The 26,979-nt window shown below is 39.5% G+C and overlaps 2 protein-coding genes and 1 long non-coding RNA gene across 10 annotated transcripts in view; 1 reads left to right on the forward strand and 2 right to left on the reverse strand.

Moving 5' to 3' along the window:
• The window catches only part of LOC114666113 (spectrin beta chain, non-erythrocytic 1), a 521,913-nt gene that overhangs the window by 107,095 nt on the left and 387,839 nt on the right, over positions 1-26,979 (reverse strand). The window lies entirely within an intron of this gene.
• slc29a1a (solute carrier family 29 member 1a) overlaps positions 1-26,979 on the reverse strand; it is a 198,321-nt gene that overhangs the window by 55,721 nt on the left and 115,621 nt on the right. Inside the window, exon 1 of one of the 8 annotated variants that reach the window (XM_028820184.2) lies at positions 24,239-24,377. The exons of 5 other annotated variants lie outside the window; for them this stretch is intronic. The gene's annotated coding sequence lies outside the window, so the exon portion shown is untranslated. Of the gene's footprint in view, positions 1-6,864; positions 6,970-23,412; positions 23,521-24,238; positions 24,378-26,979 lie in introns of those variants that run through there. 2 more of the 8 variants (XM_051919214.1, XM_028820187.2) reach the window with 2 other exon arrangements.
• Positions 7,240-26,979, forward strand: part of LOC127525918 (uncharacterized) — a 53,489-nt gene continuing 33,749 nt past the window's right edge. Inside the window, exon 1 of the long non-coding RNA XR_007933543.1 lies at positions 7,240-7,625. This is a non-coding gene — a long non-coding RNA (uncharacterized LOC127525918). The remainder of the gene's footprint in view (positions 7,626-26,979) is intronic.

Below are 26,979 nucleotides of genomic sequence, written 5' to 3' on the forward strand. Positions count from 1 at the left end.
TGCAACAGGCTTGCACAGTGCTGTTCTTTCTCTTATTTAAATTTGCCATTTTTCATTCAGCAGAATCCAAAATTCTGGACACAACTGCAACCAAGACCAAGTTCACCCATAGCACCTGCTGTGGCTCATCCTTCACATGCAGAACAGACCTTGGGTCTTGAGCTCTCGGCCTTACAGCCAACCAGGTAGTAGTCAACTGAATTAACTGATTCAAGCCACCTTATCTGTTGAGTTAAATAACATTTGTGAAGCCTGGGAAAATTGTTGTTTTCTGTGGGGTGATGTCATCACAACACTATAAGAGGCCTAGATTGATCATTACAATATCAAAACTCATTATAATAAGTCCTCCCTGCGTGGAGTTTGCATGTTCTCCCTGTGTCTGCGTGGGTTTTCTCCCACAGTCCAAAGACATGCAGGTTAGGTGCATTGCTGATCCTAAATTGTCCCTAGTGTGTGCTTGGTGTGTGTGTGTGCCCTGCAGTGGGCTGGTGCCCTGCCCGGGGTTTGTGCCCTGTGCTGGCTGGGATTGACTCCAGCAGACTTCTGTGACCCTGTAATTAGGATATAGCAGGTTGGATAATGGATGGATGGATAACAATTCGGCCAAATGTCACAAATTCAGATTGTCATGACATATATTTGTTTAGCCGCCCTCTTTAATGACAGTGCTAACTGGATAACATAAATGTAGCATAAAACACTCAAACTTGCTTAATCCATTTCAGGGTGGTGGGGGAAGGCAAAGTCTTTCCCAGAAACATTAGACATAAAACATAAACTGGACAGGGGAAATCACAGGACCAATTCATGTACACATCAATTACTGAAACACAATATTCACAAAGATAACAGCCAGTCATGGGAACCAGGGAGACCAGTATCGCTGTCCACTACGCTTCTCAATGTATCACTAAATTGTCAAAATCCATCCATCCATTTTATGTGCATGCTTCATCCAGTGAAGGGTTGTAGAATTCACAGACTCATTTATATATAATGTGGCATAGTAAATCCCATATCTAATTAAATTATTTATTCAATATTTTTTTTTGTTTTCTACATGTTGTCTTTTACAATTTGTACTTATGATATTATTAAGTCAAGTAAAAAAAAAGGTCAGCATTGCTACTGTATATGCAGCCATAATATAAATATGCAACATATACCGTCAGCCATGTTTCTTAAATGCAAAACCCTTGTACAGTCATAATACTGTGCAACAAGGCTCTGCACAATTAATTACAATTGATTAAATGCTTTAACTTCTGCATGTAGCTGACGCCACAGGCAGATATGTGAAACTTGAAATTCTGTACCTTTTCAAAAAAAAACATTTGTGATATTGATAAAATCTGCTGCTTCGGTTTAGTACTTAATGTCTCTCTTTAATATGGTCCAAAACATACAACAGGATTGAATTACATTTCTTTTCATTTAAAGGTTGAATGCAGGTCATAAACATACCATTTACAAACATATCGTTTTTATGCACTCAGTCAGTTTTTATCACCTAAATCAAATGGGTCTTTGGCAGAAAAATGATGTATTATGCCAGCCCCCCCAACCCCACCCCATTTCCTAGCCTACTTAATACATTTCAGGTCCACAAGGGTGTGGTACAGTTCTTGCACAGTTTGATGCCATTACAACATATTATATAGTTCATCGTGTTTCTGTTAAGTGAACATTTACATTTGAAATAGCCAAGTGACAAAATGTTTAATTTGATAGCTAATTTTTTATAAATCCTAACACAATTCTTTCCAGTTAAACAGTTGGTAAAGCTTTGCAGTTATTGGTTTAGTTGGTAAAGCTTTGCAGTTATTTCTTAGCCTGACATGTTAAAGCTGTTCAAGGTTGGGTGCCCCCTAATGGCTAATGCATTGTATTACAAAGTACAAAGTCTGTGGTTCAATTGCCACTACAAAACCTGCCAGTGTTGAAGTTGTAAAAATACCAGAAATATTTAGAACCATACCTGTTATTTTTAGGCACTAAATAAATAAGTGTAAAAGTCCCTTTATGGTGCTTCATACTCAAGGAGCAGTGTAGCTTTATACTTACAACGGAATACAATTGCAATATTTAGAAGTGTTCTTATGTAAATGCACTGCTACTCAAAGAGAAGAACTGGTGGCCTAACAGCCCAGATTAGATTTCAGAAGTTTGCACTCTTGAAATTGTGTTCTAATGCCTAATGTGTTGTATTATAATCAAGATTTCCAGTTCAAAACTAGCCACTGAATCACGGCATGACCCTAAGTGAGTAACACAGTACTCACGCTGGAAATATAGAAATAAAAATAATAACGAAGATGGTGTTCTCTGTAAAGGTGGTATTGAGTGACATTAGAGGCGATTTGAATAAAAGCACTAAATGAATAAATTAATGCAATACAAACATATAATATAAACAGTATACAATCAAGTAAGACTTCTTAATGAACTAATTACAAAAGTAGGAACAACTTCAAGTACATTGCTTTCACATTTTTATCATTTAGTGATGTTTTAAAGTTCTAGGTTATTGGGTTTCTATCCCACATTTTTGTAATTATGGAGTTTGCACATTCTCCCTATGTCTGTATAGATTTTGTTTTCTGTATTTGGATCTGCCAGCTTCTTCTTCCCCTCAAGGCATGCTGCTTTAATTATTTAGTGACTGTAAACTGACTCTGTGTGTGTGTGTGTGCACGCCTGCGTGTGTTCTGAAATGTAGTGGTGACAACATCTGGACCTGCTTCCTGTCTTTTGCCCAATGCTGCTGAGATAGGTTCTAGCCCAATCATCATTGAACAAGATTACGTACGAGTATTTTTAAAAAGGATATATGGTTGGAAAAATCTGCATCTAATTTTGTGAAAATTTTACAGCCGAATCCCAATATTTACAGCAAATGTAATGGGACCACAAGGGGAACATTTTCTTAAGAAATGTATCAGTTTCTTCATTGTAACACTTTATTCCAAACTTTATAACAAAATTTCTGTGTATTATTTCCAGTTGCTGAAAGAAAGCCACGCTTCTGAATAGGCACACTTGGCAAAGGAGTTGTGACAGACATGAGCTGCAAACTAGAATAGGATGATGATGTACTGTATACTCATAAAATCCCCATTACTCTGTAATGCAATGGCATACCATTTAGGTATGGCTTCGGGTTTGTGCCCAGTGCCATCAAGACTCCAGTTCCTTGTGACCCTGCATTGAATAAGTGGGTGGAAAAACTGGACAGATGTTGAATATCTAAAATAACTATGGGGTTTCGCCCCCTGCTCACTTCACTTGCCAACCCCCCAGCCTCCACTACGCACCAGCCACTTCGCGTCTCTGCCGCCCACGTATGTGGATTTCACTTTCACCAAACAACAAATCTTTTAATTCTCGCAGATGCGCCTCTTCATTGGGAAGCAACACTACTTTTCCCTGATGGCAACACGAATTAGACTATCTACAAGTGCCTGACTTAAAGTTTAAATCTGAACAATATCAACATACTTCTGTCAAATCACCTATGTCCATATATTCAATCTCTTTTCGCTGTTCCGTTATTTCACCAAGTAATAAGTTCCATTTGTTTGCGCTAATGCGATCTTTACTATAATTTTTTTCAGACTTTCGAATTTTAGTACTTTCATAATCTCTAACCTGCTTTGCATGTGTATCGCGCCAATGTTTTTGAACCTCTTCACGACGTTCTACTTTGTCTTCTACTCTTTGTCTTTTATTTCCGGCCCTGGGCGTAGTTAAATCTCTTGGCTCAAAGTCTCGTCTCACAGGACATGAAATTATCTCTCTGAAAAAGTCACGCCTCGTCCCCGGCTAAAAAGTCTCGTTTCGTCCCAGGATTTTTATATATAATAGAGAGATAATAGTGTTACTCTGATAGTTTACTTTGAGCCACCATACATTAGTTACAGTGCAGACAATCAAATTGCAAGAGATAATAGATGAATTTTTAAGGGTGATCTGAATAAATCCATTGATGGATTTCCACAAAACCAACCAACAGTTTGTATCACAGAGTAGGAGCAATAAACACTAAACAAGCATTTAAAAAGAGTGGCACAACAAGTCAGTGGATCTTATCATTCTGGCTGGTTGACAAATAGGCAACGATGACAGGTGTGATATGTTGAAATTAATGGATTTGTTAGTGAATAGCAGAGTTTTACACTCTACATTACTTAACTCCTTTGCGAAGATCAATGTCTCCACAACCTCTTGCAGCCTATTGCATGCTAATGAAGTCCTTTATAAAGATTATTGTGTTTGTTAGCCAAGTCCATATACATGGGAATGGCTAAAGAGGAGTTAGCCTCTAATGCTCAGGAAAGTGTGCAGGTCTAATGTGACAGACCTTGGGCACAGCAATGCAATGCTTTTCCCTGGCTAAAATTGCAAGGCACAAAACCCAAGTACATTTTGATAACTTTCACTTGAAATTTTCAATATAGACTCAAATAAGACAAGTAATATAATGAATCACTCATTCACACCTAGTGCACACCTTCTTTTCTTTACTATCAACTTGCACACATCTGTCACCTCTGAGACCCACTCTGCCCTCAATACAGCGAACACCTAAAGCTAAAGGGGGTGCTGCTGTGCCACTCTTCATCATCTTCAGCACTTCAACAACATTTATCCAAGGACAATAGTGTACATGCACACATGAGGAAACTATATTAGCCTTAAATTAATTGTGCCACATTAATTTAATCTGTAAGTTCAACATGACAAGATACCTCATAAGTAGAATCTCAAATCTTTCAACAAAATTTCGCCGTCTGTATGGAAAAAATTAAGCAAGACTTGAATAGATGGTCAACGCTTCATCTCACTTTAGCTGGAAGAATTAACATTGTTAAGATGAATATCCTTCCTAAGCTTCTCTTTTTATTTCAAAACATTCCAACATACATCAATAAATCATTTTTTAAGAAATTAGATTCAACCATTTATTCACCTCATTTATTTGGAATTCAAAACATCCATGTATCCAAACAGTGACCCTACAAAGACCTAAGGCAGAAGGTGGCATGGCTCTACCTAAGTTTCAATTTTATTACTGGGCAGCAAACATACAAGCCATAAAAACCTGGACATGGACACAAATAGATGAACATACACAGACTAGGTCGGCAATAGAAATAAAATCCTGCAGCATTTCTTTACATTCCTTGCTTTGTACCCCAATAAATGCAAGTTATTGCCAATATACTAACAACCCAATTGTACTTCACTCACTCAGAATATGGAACCAATGTAGGAAGCATTTCAAGATAAAGAAGCTTTTAACTGTGGCACCTCTGCACAAGAACCATCTTTTTCCACCCTCGCAAACATATGCAGTTTTTAATATCTGGAAAACATTTGGGATTAAATCACTTAGACATCTGTACATAGACAACGTCTTTGCATCCTATGAACAATTACATTCCAAATTTAACTTCCCAGCAACACATTTCTTTCGCTACCTTCAAATCAGAAACTTTGCTAAACAGAACCTGCCCAATTTTCCATACCTCCCACCCACCTCTATGACGGAAAAAATATTGATCAGTCTTGAGGACTAAGACAGGATTTCTGCAATATATAAAACCATTTTACAGTCCCTCCCTTTCAAAGATCTAAGAGGACAGTGGGAAAAGGATCTCTCACTTAATATCTAAGAAAAGGAGTGGAAGGTAGCAATGCAGAGAATCCACTCGAGCTCCATATGTGCAAAGCATACAATTATTCAACTCAAAATTATATATCGAGCACATATGTCTCGCTTAAAATTGTCCAAAATGTTTCTAGTGCAAAATCCAACCTGCGAACATTGCAATCAAGTTCCAGCCTCATTGGGCCACATGTTCTGGGCCTGCGCCAAATTAACATCATTCTGGACCAAAATCTTTAAATGCCTTTCAGACAGCCTGTCACAATCCCTCCTAATCACTAACAGTTGTGTTTGGTGGGCTCACAGAGGGGCTTAAAGTGGAGAAGGACAAACAAACTGTGATTGCCTTTACTTCACTATTGGCACGCAGACTTATCTTGCTAAACTGGAAGAATCCTAACTCTCCTATTCTAAGTCAGTGGGTAACTGATGTTGTATACTATTTGAAATTGGAAAAAATCAAATTCTCACTTGGAGGATCTGTCCAGAACTTTTTCAAAACCTGGCAGGATCTGATCAATAACATTTTAGAATGAGCTTTTAAATCACTGAGGAAGCAGATTCTCTCCCCCTTTTTTCTCCATTTTTGTTTATTCACTTATTAATTCATCTATTTACTTATTTTTACTAGCTTTAAGTTTTACTCTGCTGGCCTAGCTCTCTTTCTCAGGGGTGGAGGTTGATTTGTTTTCAATCCTATTTTTGTAAAAATTGATTTATTTGTATGGAATGATGCGTGATTTCAATAAAATTAATAAAATTAAAAAAAAAAATCGCAAATAAAACAAAACAGCACATGTTGCAATTTACATTTCCCCTATAATGAGCTCAAAATGGACTCAAAATTATAAGTCTTAAGCAATAAATTATATTATCATCAATTTGGAATATCCAATTTGTATTAAAGAAAAACATTCACAGTTTAATTAGACAGTAATTTAATTTTATATTTAATTCTACTGACTATTTTAGAGTACTTCAGACTACAGGAAAACAAACAACATGTCATGTAATGCTAGACAGTTTGACGGTAGATGTCAGTCAGACAAGACCCCATTAACAATTCCCTATGTCTAATATAAACTGCTTTTAGACGTCAGTCAGACAAGACCCCATTAACAATTCACTATGTCTAATATAAACTGCTTTTAAAAGTATAATATTGAAATGAAAAAGCTGCAAATGATACTTACAGAAGCTCTCTAAATTACGAAGTAAAGAAAAACAGCTTTAGTGTGCCTTAGACCTAGGGAGTGGGTGCCCCTTTCCAAGAATAGTTTGGCACCACCCTGCGTGTTCTCTGTGATTAACATCTGCACTTATAAGGCACAAACAGCTGCTCACTGCAAATGAAGTCTACTTGGTTTATCTGCACCCTTTTGTATATGCTTATTTGTGTTGTTTGACTTATCTGTGTAAAAGGCATGCAGGGACAGACGCAAAGAAAAACAAACATAAACCAAACAAACAAAAAAAAAACACAAACAAGAAGTAACATACTAAAATTAAGAACATCATTTTTCATACAGCAAACAGGGTGTATTTAACAAACTAGACCTTCCTGCTAATAGAAAATCATGAAAAACATGACAAATATAAAGGCATGTCATTAGTTTGTTCATATTTTAATCCCTTTTAGCCACTCCTAGGGAATGAAAGCCTGATCCACCAACACAGACCATAAGACAGACATCAACACTCTGGGCAGTTGCCAATGCATTGCAGGGAGCACTGACAGAATGATCCACACTCATTCTCACCCAGTCAATATTTATACCAAACCTGCATGTCTTCAAGGATGCAGGAGGAAATAAGAAGTACCCAGAGGAAAACCTGTCAGAGACACAGGGAGAACATCTCAATGTCACACTAGCAGTGTCTGCACCATGATTTGAATACGGTCCCCTGGACCTATGAAGGTGAGACACTATCTACTTCTCTACTGTGTTGCCCTGTAAGTAAATCATTTTAGAAAAAAGAAATATATTACAAAAAATGCCAGGATGGTGCCATAGTGGCGAGCATTGCCAATTTCTGCAATAAGTTTTTCTAATACTGTAATCTCCACAATCTCTACACAATAATGGAAGCTTCTGCTATACCCTCCAGTTTCGTCTATCTGTACACAGTCATTCTGTCACACTGACTGATTATGGGGTAGTTGTATGTGTCCTGTGGTGCAAATCCAAAGTGGGATCTTTGATGCTGGATTGGCTTTGCCTCACTTATACCCTGACCATGGGTCAAAAATGAAAAGATGGCTATTAAACCTATCAAGCAAAATTCTTGTTATCCAAAAGAATGCTTCTGCCAGTTTTAAGTTTTTAGTGCATTGTATAAAATGACTGCAAACACTTAGCTGGCAATCATGTGACCAACATGTCCTTCACACTTGTCTCCGTGTTTACTTTACATTCTGCATTTGCTTTAAATGGTTTATTAGTTTTTCAAAGACAACTGGCAGGCAAAGTGATCACAAGCAGTGTTGACTTTACAGTATACTGGGTTCTTCACATGTAACTACCATCCCAAGGTGCTTACCTTCTTCATATAAAAAAGATAAAGCAATGCTTGAGAAAGTCCAGAGAAGAGTGACTACACTGATTCTAGGGCTGCTCAGGCATGAGCTACAAGGAATACAAGGAAAGGCTGAAGAAGTCGATTCATTTCAGTTTAACTAAGTGGATGTTTAGAGCAGACATTACAAAAATTTTCAGAATTTATGAAGGGAATGCCAGCCAATACTCTAAGGTTAGCTCTTCAACTTCACTGTGGAGATAGACAAGGAAGCTGTTTAAAAGTAAATGTCATACAAACATTAATTTTTTCTTCACATAGAGCAAAACATCAAATATGTTACCAAACAGTGCACTGGATAGTAGTACTTTGGACATAAGCAACTCAACTTGATGATATTTTGCAGAGGTTAGGCGACATGTTATTTTGGGCTGAATGGCCATTTCTAATCAAAAGTATTCCTATGTGCTTTATAAAGGAAAAAAAAAGTTAAAAAGCCAGTGGGATGAACAGCTGGGACAAACCCTGTACCCTTATCTGGCTGGGTGGCCATAATAATGGATGGTCAGAAGTAAGGCGTAAGGCCATGCCAATATGACAGCATGGAAGAACGAATGGATGGCGGGGTTTGATAGAAGACCTTTGCCTGGACCTGAGGCCAGAGCAGCGGATAGACATGGGAATGTAGCCTTCCAATATCCACGATGTTCTGGGTGACAGCATTCCTAGGATGGTGTACTCATGCACACAACCACAGGGCATGCTGGAAACTGTAGTCCCATGGGGCAGCCCTTCTGTGTTCTATAGGTTCAACCAGGGCATTTGAAGTGAATGTTTGTCCCTACTTTTTGGGGCTTCCGCCTGATACGTAAGTGCTTCCTCCATGTAAAATCCTGACATTGGAAGGTTCAAGGTTCAAAGTTCTTTTAGTTGCCATTTGTGCATAAAACCAACAGTCAAAGCACATTGGAATTCTTGTGCAGAGCTCTGTCTGAGTCATAGTAAAACATTAAAAAAAAATTAAAAAACAGTAAAACAATATAATAAATAATACAGATTATACCAGCACTATACAGAAAGGTGGTAATATCTACACAAAAAATATACAATATATTGTAGGCATTGCACAGTTAAAATATTGCACATTTTTCACTCATCATTTACATGACAAGTGAAGTGAGGTAGTGTGAGGTTATTACACATATTCAATAATTTTGTTTGGCCATCAGTCTGACTGTGGCGGGGTAAAAGCTGTTGAAAAACCTTGTTTTGTGAGTGATGATGCTGTCCACTCTGCTGTGTCTCAGGTTGTACATACAGTTTTTGTGTCTGAGCAGGGAGTGAGCTGGATGGAGTGAGTTGCTGATAATTCACTCTGCTCTTTTCCAACAACGATGTGTGTACATACAGTAAAGTCCATGGAAGGAAGTTTTGTCCCTATGATCCTCTCCGCAGTCTTTATGACTCTTTGCAAAGCCTTCCTCTCTGCCTGTGTGGCGTTCCCATACCAGACAGTGATACCTGCGGTGAGAATACTCTCTTATCAGTCCTCTGTAGGCCAGGGTGAGAAGGTGATGGTTCAGGCCGGCTTTCCTGAGCAACCTAATAAAATATAGCCTTTGCTGGGCTTTTTTCACTGTGGCTGTGGTGTTAAGAGTCCAGCTCAGGTCTGATGTAACCTGCAATCCCAGGAATCTGTGGCTGTCGGCCCTCTCCACCTCAGTCCCTTTGATGATAAGAGGCTGTAGAGGGGGAGGATTCTTCCTGAAGTCCAATATTATTTCTTTGGTCTTGTCTATGTTGAGCATGAGGTCATTCTCCTCTCCGTAGACAAGAATGTTGTTTACCAGGGTCCTGTACCCTGACTCGCCCCCCGCCTTGATGAGCCCCAAGATGGTGGTATCATCAGCGTATTAAATGATGATGGTGTTGTCCTGGATGGAGACACAGTCATAAGTGTACAGAGTGAAAAGTCTGGGGCTAAGGCAACATCCCTGTGGGGATCCTGTGCTAACTGTGAGCTCAGCAGACACCCGTCCTCCCATTCTCACCACCTGTGGTCCATCTGTCAAGAAGTCCAGGATCCAGTTGCAGGTGGGAGTTGGGACGCCGAGGTCTGTCAGCTTCTTGATCAGTTTTACCGGGCGGACAGTATTGAAAGCAGAACTGTAGTCCAGGAAAAGCATCCTGGCATACGTTCTGCTACTTTCCAGGTGTTGCAGAATGTGATGTAGGGCTATTGCTACCGCATCATCCACTGATCGATTGGGGCAGGAGGCAAACTGGAGGGGGTCAACAGTGTCTGGGACGATATGGTTGATGTGCGCACTCTTAGTCGGGTTCTGCATAAAGGGAACTGCCTCACATTATTCGGGGAATTGAAGTCAGGAGGATAATGACAAAACTTGTCTGAAGGAATGAGGGGAGGCTAAAGGGAAAGGAACTACATTGCTTGAATTATTGCCAGGGAAAAAACCATCCACCCATCCATTATCCTACCCGCAATATTCTAACTACAAGGACACGGGGGTCTGCTGGAGCCAATCCCAGCCAACACAGGGCGCAAGGCAGGAAACAAACCCCGGGCAGGGCGCCAGCCAGGAAAAAACCTGTACAAGGTATTTTAAAAAGGTCATTTTTGAACCCGAGACTGCAGTTGGTGCAATTGTATCTGATGTTTAGGAGACTGTGACGCCCCCATAGTAGACACACCAGATTATACTGTACATTACAGCCAGATATTGAAGCATAACATCTGATGATAATTTAAATATAAACTAAGTTTCTAATTTTCAGCACTGTTTTCACATTGCACACATTTTAATATTAGTTAAAGGGTGATGAAATTCATCAAAATTTAAATGCCGCAATACACTGCAAAGCAATCATGCTTCTGTCATCTGTATATTATAGATGTGACTTTGATCTACAGTATTTATTTTTAAAAAGGATTATTTTCAAAGGAGATTAAAAGTGAAGGGGATGGATCAGGTAAATAGAGTTTTGATTTTTGCACCTAATTACAAATAAGTCTTCTTTCTGATTTAGTAATATGTTGTATTATTCAGTTTTAATTGCTTGCATTTCAGGTTACACAAGGAAAAAAAAACAGTTTATTACATCAACCAAAACTACTTGCAAACATTATTTTATCTTTTATATTACCTCTTTAAAGCATGTTCGTCACAAAGTAAACTTAAAAATGTCCCAGAATAGCCTTGGTTAAATGTTTTGTTGTAGATTTTATCATTCAAATACCATAATGTTGGCTAATTTACTAAATCAGCGTTTTTCTGTAGTTACAAAAATCTGATCAGACAGGAATAGGCAAAAGACCAAAAGTTTCACATTCCCCACTCTCACACATTCCCATTCATGAAATTTTAGTTTTGAAGGTTAACCTAACCAAACAAATTAGATTTTTGTTACTGTTATCTACTCATTATTAAAATATGCTATTACCCTTTCTTCTTTAACATTTATTTTTGTTTATGGAGATTTTCTTTTCTTATTTTTGAGTACAATTACAATGATCAGTGTATTGTTCTGGTTTGTGAACCTAAATGCTTTATAAACATACACATTTGGTTAATGAATCAACAAACATTATCATTTTTGGGCCAGCCAGAGAACAGCATACACACTGTGTCTGTGACTGTCTAGCAAATGCACATCAGAAAATGAAATTGCTCTTTTTATATTCCACTTCTGTTCCCAACAATTAAATGGAGCTCCATGTGGCATCCCAGCTCTTTACAAACTTACACTCTATATACATTGTGGGGAACAGCCCGGACACAGACAGGTAGACATGATTTAAAGTCACCACACACGTTTATTTACACTATTTACAAAGTTCAACACACACAAAACCCAGTGCCGCAGCACCAATCACCCTCAGTCCAGGCCCTCAAAACAATGCCTTTTCCTTCTCTTCAGGCCGCCTCTTTCCTCTCCTCCTGAGCTCTGTCCACTTCCACCCGACTCCAGCCATCGATTGGAGGGAGGCGGCCCCTTTTATACACACCCAGATGTGCTCCATGTGTCTTCCGATGAGCTTCGCCCGGTACTCCCCATTGTGGTGGAAGTGCCAGCTCCGCACCTGGAAGCACTCCGGGTGTCCCTGTTCCTCTTCCCCCCAGCAATTCCGGGTGTGGCGGAAGTGTTGAGGTCCAGGGCTCCGTAGGCATTGAGGCGCCTCCTGGCAGTGACCATGGGCCCCTACAGGGCTGAGCTTCAAAGCTCTGTACCTGTACTCCCCAAACCAACCAGGGTGGTTGCCCCCTCGTGGTCTGGAGGAGACGCAAGGTCCTCCTGGGTGTCCCGGCTGGGTACCACCCCCAGCCGCGTGCCACAACATATAATACTGTACATGTATATACACTGCTCAAAAAAAATGAAGGGGACACTTAATCATTACAGTTTAACACCAAGTCAGTTAAGCTTCATGGATATCAATCTGTCCAGGTTAAGAAGCCTTAGCGACTGTGAATCAACTTCACCTGCTTTGGTGCAAATCAAAGTGACAACTGGTGACCTGGAGAGGCAACAGCAAGATACCCCCCAAAAAGTGAATAGTTTTGCAGGTGGTAGCCACAGAGAATTGCTCTCTTATTATTCTTCCTGACTGATTCACCTCTAGTTTTGCATTTTGTGAGTGTCCTTGTCACAAATGGTAGCATGAGGCGATACCTGCAGCAGAATTCAGGTTGCACAGGTAGTCCACCTCCTCCAGGATGGCACATCCACACGTGCCGTTGCAAGAAGGTTCTCTAGGTCTCCCAGCACAGTCTCAAGAGCATGTAGGAGATACCAGGAGATGGGCTGTTACACGAGGAGAGCTGGACATGGCTTCAGAAGGGCATCAACCCAGCAGCAGGACCGATATCTGCTCTTTTGTGTGGGGAGGAACAGGTGGAGCACTGCCAAAACACTACAAAATGACCTCCAGCTGGCTACTGATGTGCATGTTTCCAACCAAACTGTTCGAAACAGACTTCATGACGATGGCATGTGGCTCCGACTTCCTCAAGTGACACATGTGCTCACCGCCCATCACCACGCAGCTTGATTGGCATTCACCAGAAAATACACAATTGGCAGCTCTGCCATTGGCGTCCTGTTCTTTTCACAGATAAGAGCAGGTTCACACTGAGCACATATGACAGACATGAAAAAATCTGGAGATGCCATGGTGAACGTTATGCAGCCTGCAACATGATCCAGCATGACTGGTTTGGTGGTGTGTCAGTGATGGTCTTGATAGGCATATCCTTGGAGAGTCACACAGACCTCACGTGCTAGGCAAAGGTACACTGACTGCTGATGAAATCCTCAGAGCCAATGTCAGACCTTATGCTGGTACAATGGGCCCTGGGTTCCTCCTGGCACAGGACAACACCTGGCCTCATGTGGCCAGAGTGTGTAGGCAGTTTCTGGATAACAAAGACATTGATGCCATTGACTGGCCTGAACATTCCCCAGACCTGAATCCAATTGAGAACTATTGGGACGTTATGAATTGGTGCATCTGACACCACCAAGCAGCACCACAGACTGTACACTGATGATCTCATTCAGGTCTGTGAGGTGATCCCCCAGGACAACATCTACTGTATTATCAGGGTCTTGTTGTCAGGATTACATACAGGCACGTCGGGGCCATACACATTACTGAGTCATATTATGTGCTGTCATGATGAAATTCATGCAGGTTGGATCAGCCTGTGATTTGAAATTTTGACACTGATTTGCGGTGTGATGTTGGCTCCAGCCCTCAATGGGTTGGTGATTTTGGTTTCCACTGACTGTTGTCACATCATTTTGTTCTCAAAAAATTACTCTGTATTATTTAGTAAAAATTTCCATTTGAATATCTCATTCATCGAGATCCAATTTGTGACTTACAGTAGGTGTTCCCTTAATTTTTTTGAATCGTGTACTGTATATATATATATATATATATATATATATATATATATATAATATATATAAATATGAGGACTGATGCACTTAAGGCATTGGGCATTTACTTTTTACTGATCTTTAAATCACATTTTTAGATATTTAGAAGCTTTTCATTATTTTTGAAAGCATCTTCAATTTACAGAATTTGACTTTTACACAGTACTGTATAGATTGTCAGGGACTTTGGCACCTTAAATGATTGGATTGGGAGTGTCCAGCAAGTTAAAGGTAAGTTCGATATTTTTCAAGTTGAAGTTTTTTCTTCACAAACATGGTATATATATGCATTTGCCACATGAAATTGCATTCCAAAGTTCAGCGTTTTCTATAAATTCTAAAAAAAATCTTATCTACACCAGTAACAATAGGGCAATATCTACAATATCTACTGGAGACAAATAGGTTATGAGGCACCACCAGAAAATAAAATCCTAAAACTTACCGAATACATCCTTTTTGAGTTTCAATAAAGGAAAACATGCCTTCAGTCTCTCTGACACATGTCTGTGACAATAAAAGGGTCACATATTCCTCTTACTATTTTTCTTGAGGTAAGGAGAAGTTTTCTATTCGTGTGCATGAGTTCTCATATAGTAAATCAAAATGAAACCAAGCAAGTGGTGTGGCACGAACAATTTACTGTGCTCTCGCCTTCTGAGAAGAAGCCACACCCCAGGATGGTGAAAGGCTACTGTGGAAGACAACAAGTACCGAGGTAATGCACATGGCTAGTTCTCTTTTAAAAATGGCTAAATCTCATAATACCGGTGTTTATAAAAATGACATGTACAAATTATTTTACAATGTGTGTGTAATTGCAACATGTGGCTCAATATTCGACAATTGTCTTGGGTTAAACAATTGACATATTTGTGAATTTCCCCTTCAGATTAATAAAGTATCTATCTATCTATCTGGTAAGTTTTAAGGCTTTTGTTTTTCAGCTATACCAGTACCATGTAATGTATAGAAAATGCTGGACTTTTGAATACAATTTCATGTGGCAAATGCATTTATACCATGTTTATGAAGAAATAACTGACTTGAAAAATATCAAACATATCACTTAAGGTCCAGAGCATGGACGGATAGCATAGCTGCACACTCACAATGAACACAGAGAGAAACAGAGTAAGGGAATGTTGACTACAGCAGAATTCATATACTCGAGATGTGACAGAAACACCCACAAACACACAAAAAGAACTTGCTAATTCTTCACAGAGAGTGTCAGTGCCAAGATTTGAACCAAGGACTCTGAAAGTAGATTTCACAACGTTTAATAAACAATAATGAAGAGTTGTGGTGAGAAACAAGAAATCTATCATGAACTCATATCAACATAGACCATTAACTGCAAGAAATTAACATGAAAATGCAAATAATCATAGTTTAGACATAGGCTTTTGTTGATAAGAATTAAAAGAATTAAGATTACTGTAGATTGAATAAAGTTTATAAATATTGTAAGAAGGCTAATAGAATAAGGTAAATGTAATTAGACTTAGATTGACTGTCATAGTCCTAAATAAACCAAACTCCACATATACAATGACTGGGCTTGGAATTACACTCTGGAAATGTGGGGCAACAGCACAAATCATTTTACCAACAATCATACTAAAGACAATTCACAAAAAAAATAAAATATTTTTCATCATGGAATTCTACATTAATCCTTAATAAGCAGAAGTGTCAGATATTATTTTTATTCTCCACATTCGCCCCATCCACCCTAGGGATGCTCCGATCAGGTTTTTTAAGGCTGAAACCAATCACCGATTTCACATTACTTGATCGATTGATTCCGATACCAATACCGATTTTTTTTTTTCTTTGTCCCTTTAAAAAACTTTTTACACTAAACTTTTGAATAACCACACGCATAGAACTGTTATGTCCTATATTAAAATATTAATTTTGGTATTTTTATAATTAAACTATAGACCACAACTGTTCTTTTTTAATAACAAAATTTAATTCTGTGTGGCTTATTGTTCAGTGACCATAAAAATGCTACAATAGATCAAATTTCCTTACAATACATACTTTAATAAAATATATACAAAAATATTTACCCATGGGCGGCACAGTGGTGCAGTAGGTAGCGCTGCTGCCTTGCAGTTGGGAGACCTGGGGACCTGGGTTCGCTTCCCAGGTCCTCCCTGCGTGGAGTTTGCATGTTCTCCCTGTGTCCGGTTTCCTTCCACAGTCCAAAGACATGCAGGTTAGGTGGATTGGCGATTCTAAATTGGCCCTAGTGTGTGCTTGGTGTGTTTGTGTGTGTCCTGCGGTGGGTTGGCACCCTGCCCGGGATTGGTTCCTGCCTTGTGCCCTGTGTTGGCTGGGATTGGCTCCACAGACCCCCATGACCCTGTGTTCGGATTCAGCGGGTTGGAAAATGGATGGATGGATATTTACCCATAATACAGATGGCATAAAAGAAAATAAAATGCTTCTCATAATTACAAGCTGTTTACATTTTTCTGTAATGTTCTTATTTGAAATAAAGTTTATTTAAAAAATTGGTTATTTCCATTTCTCTAACACTATATATATATTATATTATATATATATATATGGTTGAAATAGTTTACTGTCAAATAAATGCAAAGAGTACGCGACACGTGTTTCGCCCTCATTCTGGGCTCATCAGGCGTACACACTCCGCTGCACTCCCTCTCGGGAATCGAACCTCGGACGTCAGCGCCAGAGGCGATGCCCCTAATGTTGCGCCACGGCGTGTGGTTCGTTTATTTGACAGCATGTAGATCGGGGTAATTACATTCACGGCATTCGAAGTCTGTGTCACAATCTGATTGTATGGGTGGTTACCTACCAGGTAACGCTTGTGGTTGGCCAGCAATCTGCTAACATCCGCCACGGTGCCCTCAGTTTGTGAGGAGCAGATCATAGAATGGTTGAAATAGTTTACTGTCAAATAAATGCAAAGAGTACGCGACACGTGTTTCGCCCTCATTCTGGGCTCATCAGGCGTACACACTTCGTTGCACTCCCTCTCGGGAATCGAACCTCGGACGTCAGCGCCAGAGGCGATGCCCCTAACGTTGCGCCACGGCGTGTGGTTCGTTTATTTGACAGCATGTAGATCGGGGTAATTACATTCACGGCATTCGTAGTCTGAATCACAATCTTTAGGGGCTTCGCCTCTAGCGCTGACGTCCGAGGTTCGATTCCCGAGAGGGAGTGCAGTGGAGTGTGTACGCCTGATGAGCCCAGAATTAGGGCGAAACACGTGTCGCGTACTCTTTGTATTATTTGACAGTAAACTATTTCAACCATTCTATGATCTGCTTCTCACAACTGAGGGCATCGTGGTGGATGTTAGCATAATTGCTGGCCAACCACAAGCGTTACCTGGTAGGTAACCACCCATACAATCAGATTGTGACACAGATTTCGAATGCCGTGAATATATATATATATATATATATATATATTTTTTTTTTCTTTTTTTCTTACACAATCAATTAATTGATATTGGCATTTAAAGGCTGCTTAAATGTCAATATACATGCACTTATAGGTGTTAATCATTTTAAATAATTAATTGCGCTAAAGCTGTGTGCTGTTAAAATATACATTTACGATATTGATACTGGGGTATTTTTTCTTCAGTGTATCTGCTAGACATTCATAATTCTTAAGCTGTAATTACCAAAACTTATGCTGTATGATATACAGCAACAAACAATACACACAGTACAAATCTTAAAGAAAAAAACTATTGTTTACAAAGCAGCAATTTCAAATTCGTCATAATATTTTCATTTTCCAATTAAAAATGAAGGTTGCTACACTTAAAAAGCAGCTTGCTGTCAAACTCAAACGGTGTCCCATTTTAATTTAAAGGACAAAATAAAAAGTCAACAAGAGCTACTTTATTGTGTATTGAGCCCCTCAGGGGACATTGGTGTAATTTTTTTGGGAAATGAGATAGTAAGTGGCGCGCACGAGATATTTTCCCCAAAAAAATTACCCCATGTCCCCTCAGGGGTTCCATATTAATGAATTCAGGATGCCTCTGATTTCTTTTTCTCGGTTTATCACACCACTTTCTTTAAAGTAAACCCGCATATACCAGTCGTATGTCAGTCCCTGGTAAAACAAGCGCTTTGTTTACACTGCTGGAAGTTTGCTGGCAAAAAGAAAGAGAGAGGCGCGCGCTCAAAGAGCCCTCGATCCGCTCGCTGGCTGAACTACTGGAATCGACAGCTAAATTACCTTGCTTAGAAAAGCAGGGGCTGAAAATGTCGGTTTTCATGATCAGCCAATTTACCAATCACGGATTGAGTCTTTTTTTAAGTGAAAATCGGCTGATTTAGATCGGTCTGAGCATTCCTCACAGCTCTTTTGGTGGCACTTTTCACCCAGTCGATTGTATTCAGCAGCACTTGCCCAACACTGACATCTAATCTAATACCTAGTTTAGCCAAAATTATTATTTAACTGGTTGGTCCTCTAGCCACTTTCATCCTCCTCAATCACCGTGGTTTGGCGTCATGTTACAGAGTCAATCAATTTCTCTGTCTTTCTTCACCTCCACTGACATGCAAAATTTTCTAGATACCACTCCATTGCTTTCTAGGGTTGCCCCAGTATCACTACCTTAAAGCTAATGGCTGAATATTATGTGTAAAGTGCTGCTTTAATGACCGTTGTAAACATTTTAAGGCAAATTACTTCAAAAGGCTGAGCTCAGATGAAGCAAAGAAGTTAAAATTCTTTGAGGTAACAAGCTGCTGCTAGAAATAGAGTGTTGTTGAAACATTTCTTGTAGATGGGTATGTGCTGTTGCTGCAGTTTAGTGTAGTGGAATGTTGCTGTGTTTGGACGCTTTTAAGGAAAAATTGATGCATTTGTTTGGCCAAATGCACAGAGGCGCCAGAAACTACTAGTGCCTGGATCACACTAATTTTTCAATACCACACTGAATGTTTAGCCATTCTGTTTGGGTCACTTTATCCATCCATCCATTATCTAACCCGCTATTTCCTAACTACAGGGTCACGGGGGTCTGCTGGAGCCAATCCCAGCCAACACAGGGCGCAAGGCAGGAAACAAACCGCACACACCACACACACACACACACCAAGCACACACTAAGGACATTTTAGAATCGCCAATGCACCTAACCTGCAGGTCTTTGGACTGTGGGAGGAAACCCACACAGACATGGGGAGGACATGCAAACTCCATGCAGGGAGGACCCGGGAAGCAAACCCGGGTCTCCTAACTGCGAGGCAGCAGTGCTACCACTGCGCCACCGTGCCACCCTTGGGTCACTTTATTACTGTTAAAACTTTTCAACAATAAAAAATTATATTATTTAATAAAACGTCGCTCCTACTTTATTCCCAAAGCTGGTGGGACAGACTTATCACCCTGAAGCTAGATAGAGTAAGCAGATTCTGTAAATGGAATGACTGATATAAAGTAATGTGTTATTTGAATAGATACACAATACTTCAATAAGAGGGAAAAAAATCCTGCTATAAGACTTGTCAGTGTTTTGAAAAAGGGGTTACATTTGGAATATTTGGAAGGAAAAAGGGTTTGGCAATAAAGGCAGTACTTGTTTTGTCACTTTATTCTATCAGGAAGGACGGGAATGAAGAAAATTTACAAACCGTTCAGTGGTTCACCTTTTTCCAGAGTTTGAGATCACTTTTGATTTTTTTACGGTGTTCATCCTTTTTCTTCTTTGTTTATAAGTGAAGCAGGTCCCCTTATGTGAAATATCAACTACATTAACAGCTTTGGGTATTTTCCATTAGTTTTCAATCTAGTTTTCAAGCAGTTCACACACAAAGTTCCTCAGCTGTGGCTGTTAGGTGCACTCAAACCAAATATGTTCACAGAGGTGCAAATGTGTGTGGAGTCCCTCACTATCATCAGCTCTCAAGGGAAATTGAATCAAAGGAATGCAGTGCACTGCCCAAACCTATAAAGCACTCCTGGTGTAAGAAAGTAATTATTACAAAGTAGACATGATGGTAAATTATTTAAGTAAACAAGTCTGTAATTCCAAAGGCAAGTTTAAAATAGGCCAAAGGACACCCACAGGAATGGTGGGGAAGAAATACAGAGACCAGATCCAAAAAAAGAGAAAAACTAAACAGAATCCAAAAAAAGAAGCCAAAGGTTAAACACTATATTTCTAAATGAAAGTAAAATCACAAGACACAATTTCTAAATCTCCATTTGTCTGCTGTACAATTAAGTGTTGCATAGAAAGGGTTGCAGATGGGATGTGGCAGAGTCAGAAGCTGGCAAAAGAATGAACCATAATGGAGTAACCAATGAACCAAATAAAAGGAAGGCCTAAGGGTATAGAGACCCAGTTCATTCATTTTCTTGACCCTGAATTGGTTTAAGTGGGTTTGATAATAGATAGATACGTTGTATATAATCATGCAGCATTCATCTCTAAGGATACAGTAATGAATAATAATTTTTTTCCAACCATATCAGCTGGTGGAAGAGGCAGTAGGCAATGTTGTTATTCCCTGTCTTGTCTCGTAGTCATAAATACAATTCAACAAAGAGACCAGGTGATGCTGTGCCCAAAATGAAGTTTTACTCCAGTTTGAAAGCAATTTACACAAAAAGAAGGCAATTTGGAAATAAACAGCAAAGACTGTAGTGCTGGTGCCAGACACTATGGCTCAGAATGTTGGTGTTACTCTGCTGAAGCACAAGGAAGATGAAAAGCTCAGTCATCATCAAGCGCTATAAATACTCAAGTGCTGGTGCCTGACGCAGTTGTGACTGTTGGTGTTGCTCTGCCAGAAGCAAAAAGGCAGGGAGAAAGAAGAAGAAGAATCGTTGCCATTGGATCCAAAACAAGGAGGTCAGGCAGAGTAGGTTTAAATTTAATTCATTCACATCTACGGACTTTGACAGGGTAACCTTCCACCCGCCCTCTGAAATTGTTCCCATTTAAATGCACGTCTGCTTACTCTGAACAGGGACGCTCCACCCCACCACCACCGATCTCTCCAAAATCCTAATCTGCATCTATGGACTTTAAAAGGGGAGCCCCAGTTGTTTAAGAAGCCTCCAAAACACAGTGCAAGCAGTTATTTTCTTCCACTTCAAACACTACAAAAAACTACCCCCCCCCCACCAAAAAAAAAAACATTCGGTTCACAAAATAGGCTGCCTAAATGTGCAGCTTGTCATTGCTCTTCGTAGTAAGTTTGATGTGTTAGAACTTTACTGTCTGCCTATGAAATATGGCAAAAAAATGAAAAATACAAGGTTGAACATACGACTGATGAAAAACACAAAACGAAATACTTCTGTGAACAACATAAACATATAGCATGTTCAAGAGTAAGCAGCTCCAGTGACCTAATAATATTATTATTATTTACTAGTCATTTAGCCCGTTACAATAACAGGTGCTAGAACAGTAATGCATAAACATTAGTAGGAACAGTCTATATTAAATGGCAAGGGACTTTGACCTCATTCTTTTTGTTGGTCGTATTTTTCTTTCTTTCAGCCTTTCTTTTGTTGATGTTTACTTGCTGAGCTGACCGTTCTTCGTGGGCTGCCGCCGTGTATTGTGTGTCTTGTACGGCTCTATTCAATAAGGGCGCATAGATAATTTAGTTCAAATGGCTCTGGAATATGTGAAGAGCAACAGGTGCAGATCTTTATTTACGCGCGCCTTTATTCGCTGCGCCCAATTGAGGTCGTCCTTTTGAGGCTCGCCTTTTTGTGCGCGCCCTTATTGAAGGATACCGTCTTGTACGTCGGCTGGCTTGTACATCCATAATATATACGTCCGTAATATACCTTTCATTTTCTCTAGCGGTAATACAGGCGTGCGCGTCGGTAATATGCCTTTAATCTCCTCTGACAGTAATACTGGCTTGTATGTGGCTGTAATATGCGTCACTGTATTGTGTACCTTTAATTTCCTCTCGCAGTAATACAGGTTTGTATTTCCGTAAAACGCCTCTAACTTTCTCTGACAGTAATATTGCGCATCGCACCATGCCCCGCGCATGCGCACTTCACCAGAAGGCACCCACACACGGACACCTGGACGCACATAGGGATTTTATATATATAGATTATTGGATGGATGCCTTTATCCAAGATGACTTACAACATTTGAGGTACAAATGTTGTACATTTGCTTTGTTTTTTTCTAATTGGAGAACAGACAGGTGAAGCAACATGATCATTGTCACACAGGGTTTGGGGGTTTGAAGTTCTACGTCTAAAGCTTAAACCATCACACCAGACTGCCTGCCAATAATATTTGCCTTTGGTAAAAAAAAAAACCCTAGTGAGAAGTCAAGCAAAATGACATCTTTTATTGGCTAACTAAAAACATTATAATCTGCAAGCTTTCGATGCAACTCAGGCCCCTTCTTCAGGCAAGATGTCAAGCAGGATGTCAAGATGTCAAGGTGTTATTTTGCTTGACTTCTCACTACATTCATAATGGCTAACATCCAACACCCTAATACAGTAAAAAAAAAAAACACAAGAAATATTCTATACAGAAAGGCACTGAGTTACAATTTTTGATACATCCAGTTAACTGATAGCACTATAACTGAGGCCCATTGTCTTGGGAAATTTCCTGAGTGAAGCCAGGTAACACAGCTAGTATATATGTATACACACACACTCAAACACAATATGTATGTCTCTGTATGTGTGCGTGTGTATTATATATATATATATATATATATATATATATATATATATATATATATATATATATATATATATATATATATATATATATATAAAATACACACTTGGCCAATATATATATTGGTCCAATTTAGTGTTACCACGCATTCTTAGTATATGTATTTAAGGTACCATATACTTAATCCAGGAAAACTTGTCGAACGAAACATGTCCAGGTCGATATAGCTTTGAATACAGACTTAGTCACGCGGAGTGATGCTACTCCTTTAGCGCCTCTTCATTTTTAAGAATTCGCTAATATGTAATTTTAATTTTTACAGAAATATTCTAAGAGTAGACTCCCTTTAATTTAACTGTATAGCGTCCCTTAAAGTTACCCCAAATGCGGCTAGACTGATGTAAAAATACCTTGGACAGTGCTTGTGCTACAACCTCAGGGACAACAGCAGCAGTATTAGCAGACTTCGCGAACAGGCGGGAAATATATCATCAGAATCAATCACACAAAGACTCCCCCGGCAGGATCCTAAACGAGGTTGCCCTCTACCACTGACCATCTAAGGCAAGTTGGCACGTGGGATCCGAAACATGTGAAAGCTGGCGGTGTAGGACAGCACGAGTTCGAGACCCCGAGAAGGCTTCTCCCCGCAAAGACAAACTTGACTGCACCCTGACATAACAAGGCAAGAAAGAAAATGAATATGAACACGGTGGGGAATACCTCAGACAAACAGAGAAGCATACAGTCTGTCAAAGAAAATCTAACCCATAGGCTGGCAGCTAAATCTGCGCAAGCGTGACAGAGTGTAGGCTGGCACCCTTGCCATCCAGGATCGTATAGGCGATCGGCAACGTCAATGTTTTCGAGGTCTAACCTTAAATAATTGCTGTATCTCCGCGTCTGGCTCCAGTAGTACACCGCCTCACATTCACAACTTAATAAAGTGTGGTTATTTTATTATTATTTTATAAACACCGCATCATACTGTGCTAGCAGCGGAGGATGCATTCACTCTCATCAATTAAACATTTCTACGCCGGGGCCTCGTGTGGGTGATGGTGACAAGAGTTGGCACTGGTGCCCTCGTGCTCTCTCACGATGCGGGCCCTGCAGTTCTCGAATTTTTTTTCATTATCTGTCAACTCCGAAAATAGGAAGACCCATTTACCCGGCATCTTAAACTCACGTTTTATCCACGAGTACTAACGCTTGGCGCGCCAAATACTGCACGAGGATGCTATCTTTGAATACTTGTCTCACATTTCTAGCACATGTAAATGTAACACGTGTGCTAATTTTATTCTAGATTTCGCACACAGCCTTCTTTAAAAGTTTCAAGATCGATCACCAATAATATTAATAATAAAACGTATAATTACCGTAATCGGAAGTTTAGTGTTTGATTGCAGATGCAGAAGAAGCACAGCCCGTGTAAATCTGGTGTGGGCAAAGTAAAAAAGTAGAGGATCTGGGGGAGGGGTCGGTACGTCATCGATCTCAATATAACGGCGCCCACTGGATGAATTGAAGGATGAGGTGAATGGAAGGCAGCACCGTTGTTTTAACATCCTCTTAGCGTGAGTAGATCGCTTTGCTTTAATAAAAATGACCGGAACAATTTCCTCATAACAAACACAGAGATCAAGTGTGTCCAGATCGGAAAGCGGTCGGTCGGTTCCTAACAAAAAGCTACTGCATGCCAGCGGAAAGGCAAAAATCTCATCGCAGTGTTTAAGAGCCAAAGGAACAAAAATCTTTTTAAAGCCACTTTGTTTAAAGGACGTGAGAAAAAAAGTGCGCCCTAAAAATCAAACATCAACGAACTACTTACTTTATATACTTGCATATTATAGCATGTTAACCAAAGACAAAACCTCGGTGAAATATAAAAGTGATCGAAGAGGATTAAATATGCCCTGGATATTAATAGTGTACTGACGGACACGCGTGTTAGGTCGGTTATTCTAAACAAGCCCATTGTGCGGCCGTGCCCTGCGAGGATTGTTGTCGGGTTTCTCCCAAATTGCGCTCGAGTTCTTTCCGACTGGTCAGGTAAAGAAAACAGACCGATGGAGAATCTGAAGGATAACAGATATGGGACCACCCGCGGCTGTCATTTACTATCACATCGCTAAGTTTTTGCATGTAGTTATTTAAACGCATTTATCTATTGCGACTTACAAATCTCAAAGGCAGGTTACGGAATTAAGGGAGTACATGATTTGCAGTGGCACTATCCATGTTATCACGTTCAAGACTTGTAAAACGTTATAAAAAAAATTCTTGGTACTTGTCACTAATACGGATAACTTATATGTTCTGTAGCCTAAACCGTTAACTGCTCCATTCATGTGGTGTCACCTGATTAGTTTTAAAAATCGCGTCCTCATGTGGTTGCGGCACGCTGCGCAGATCCTACGCTGCCTCACTTTTACTTTTTTGGAATCAACGAACTGCTAATTATGAAGGCTTATGAATTATGCAGTGTCGTGGTATCAGTAAGAGCCTGGCACATGTCATTAATTTAGTCAGCGTCCGAACCCCCCGTCTGCTGAGATCTCTCCTCTTCTGCATATTTTTTCCTAAAAATATTGCAATCACTTTTACTAATACGGTACCGTATAAATAATTAAAAGGCAGAAATTTTACAAATGCTGGCATAAAAAATGCGAATTGTCTTATATTTGATCTATCATCCAAGAGATTTATAGAATTCACCAGATGTATAGGAGTCACTGACTGTAGAAAATCTTTCATTTATTTTTTTTTCACTACTCCCTGTCTAAAATCTAGCTAATACACAAGCCTGCTATACAGGAATGTCCAGAATAAATTGAGCAGATTTTGGAAAACACAGATCTTTCAGTTTGATTGTCAAAAGATCGTGGAAATGGATGTCTCCAAACCAGAAGGAATGCTTAAGTCAGGTATTTTATTGGTATACTGTATAGTTTTTACAAGTTTGCCTAATACAGTTTAGGGTCTTGAGTAGGGGGAGCCTTTTAGGCAAACTCCAGCACCTGGATAGCGTGCCTGGTCATCGCAGGGCACATTCACAGGCAGAAGTAAAATTCTTGGGAAAAGAAAAATCAGGCACAATGTGCAAAGTCCACAGTAACAGTGATGGATTCAGACCTGAGTCCCTTAGATCTGTGTGGCAGCAGCCCCATCCACTACAGCATAATTGTTTAACACTTAAACATATTGTATATTTAACTGATTACAGTTTCATGCATTAGAATTCTTACATGGGCCTGTCTACATAACTGCAAGTAAAACAAAAAAATAATAAAATTAAATTAAATATCAGGGCTGCTACATAATTAGTAATAAATAAGTGCAAAAACACAATATACCTAATAATTATACAACTATAACTTAATACAAATAGCAAATAACATGTTGGACATGTACCATATGACATGTAACAGTACAGTTTTGTACGTTGTTAAACATTGTGTACCAGAGGCATGATCAGCCACATCACTTTGACTAATCCACTTTAAACAATGAGCATAAAACAAGTGACACATTAAAAAAACCAAAAAAAAAACAACAAAATAAGATTCAGTTTGATTTTCAGTGCATTCAAATAGAAAATACAAAAAAAGAACATTTTTCTTGTAGTATTTGTTGTAAAGTCATTTGGACTATGGGTCAAGGATCTAAATAATTGTCAATGGTGATATACTAATACACTGAGGATGACTGGCACCTTGGTCAGCGTTGTTTCCTGAGCTTCACCTCCTACAGCCCCCTAGACTTGACAATATACACATTTTACATTATCTAAAGCAGTGGTCCAGAATATATTATACTATTTATTATCTAGTAACATATACATCTTTAAAAAGATTAGCAAAATAAGACAACAGGCAGCAAGGTGGAGAAGTGGCTAGCACTATGGCCTCACAGTTTTAAAGTGCTGGTTTTAAAACTAAGCTTGAACACTGTCTGCGACAAGATTTTTTCTTGCAGGTAGTTTAGTTTTCCTTCAGCACATATAAAACATGTAGGTTGTGTTAATTGCGTGACAGAGGTGTGTGTGTGTCAGTGTGCCCTACAATAAACTGTCACTCTGTCCAAGGTTGGTTCTCACTGTGTGCCTTGAGCTCCAGCT

Source organism: Erpetoichthys calabaricus, chromosome 15 (genome assembly GCF_900747795.2).
Source record: "Erpetoichthys calabaricus chromosome 15, fErpCal1.3, whole genome shotgun sequence".
NCBI lineage: Eukaryota > Metazoa > Chordata > Cladistia > Polypteriformes > Polypteridae > Erpetoichthys > Erpetoichthys calabaricus.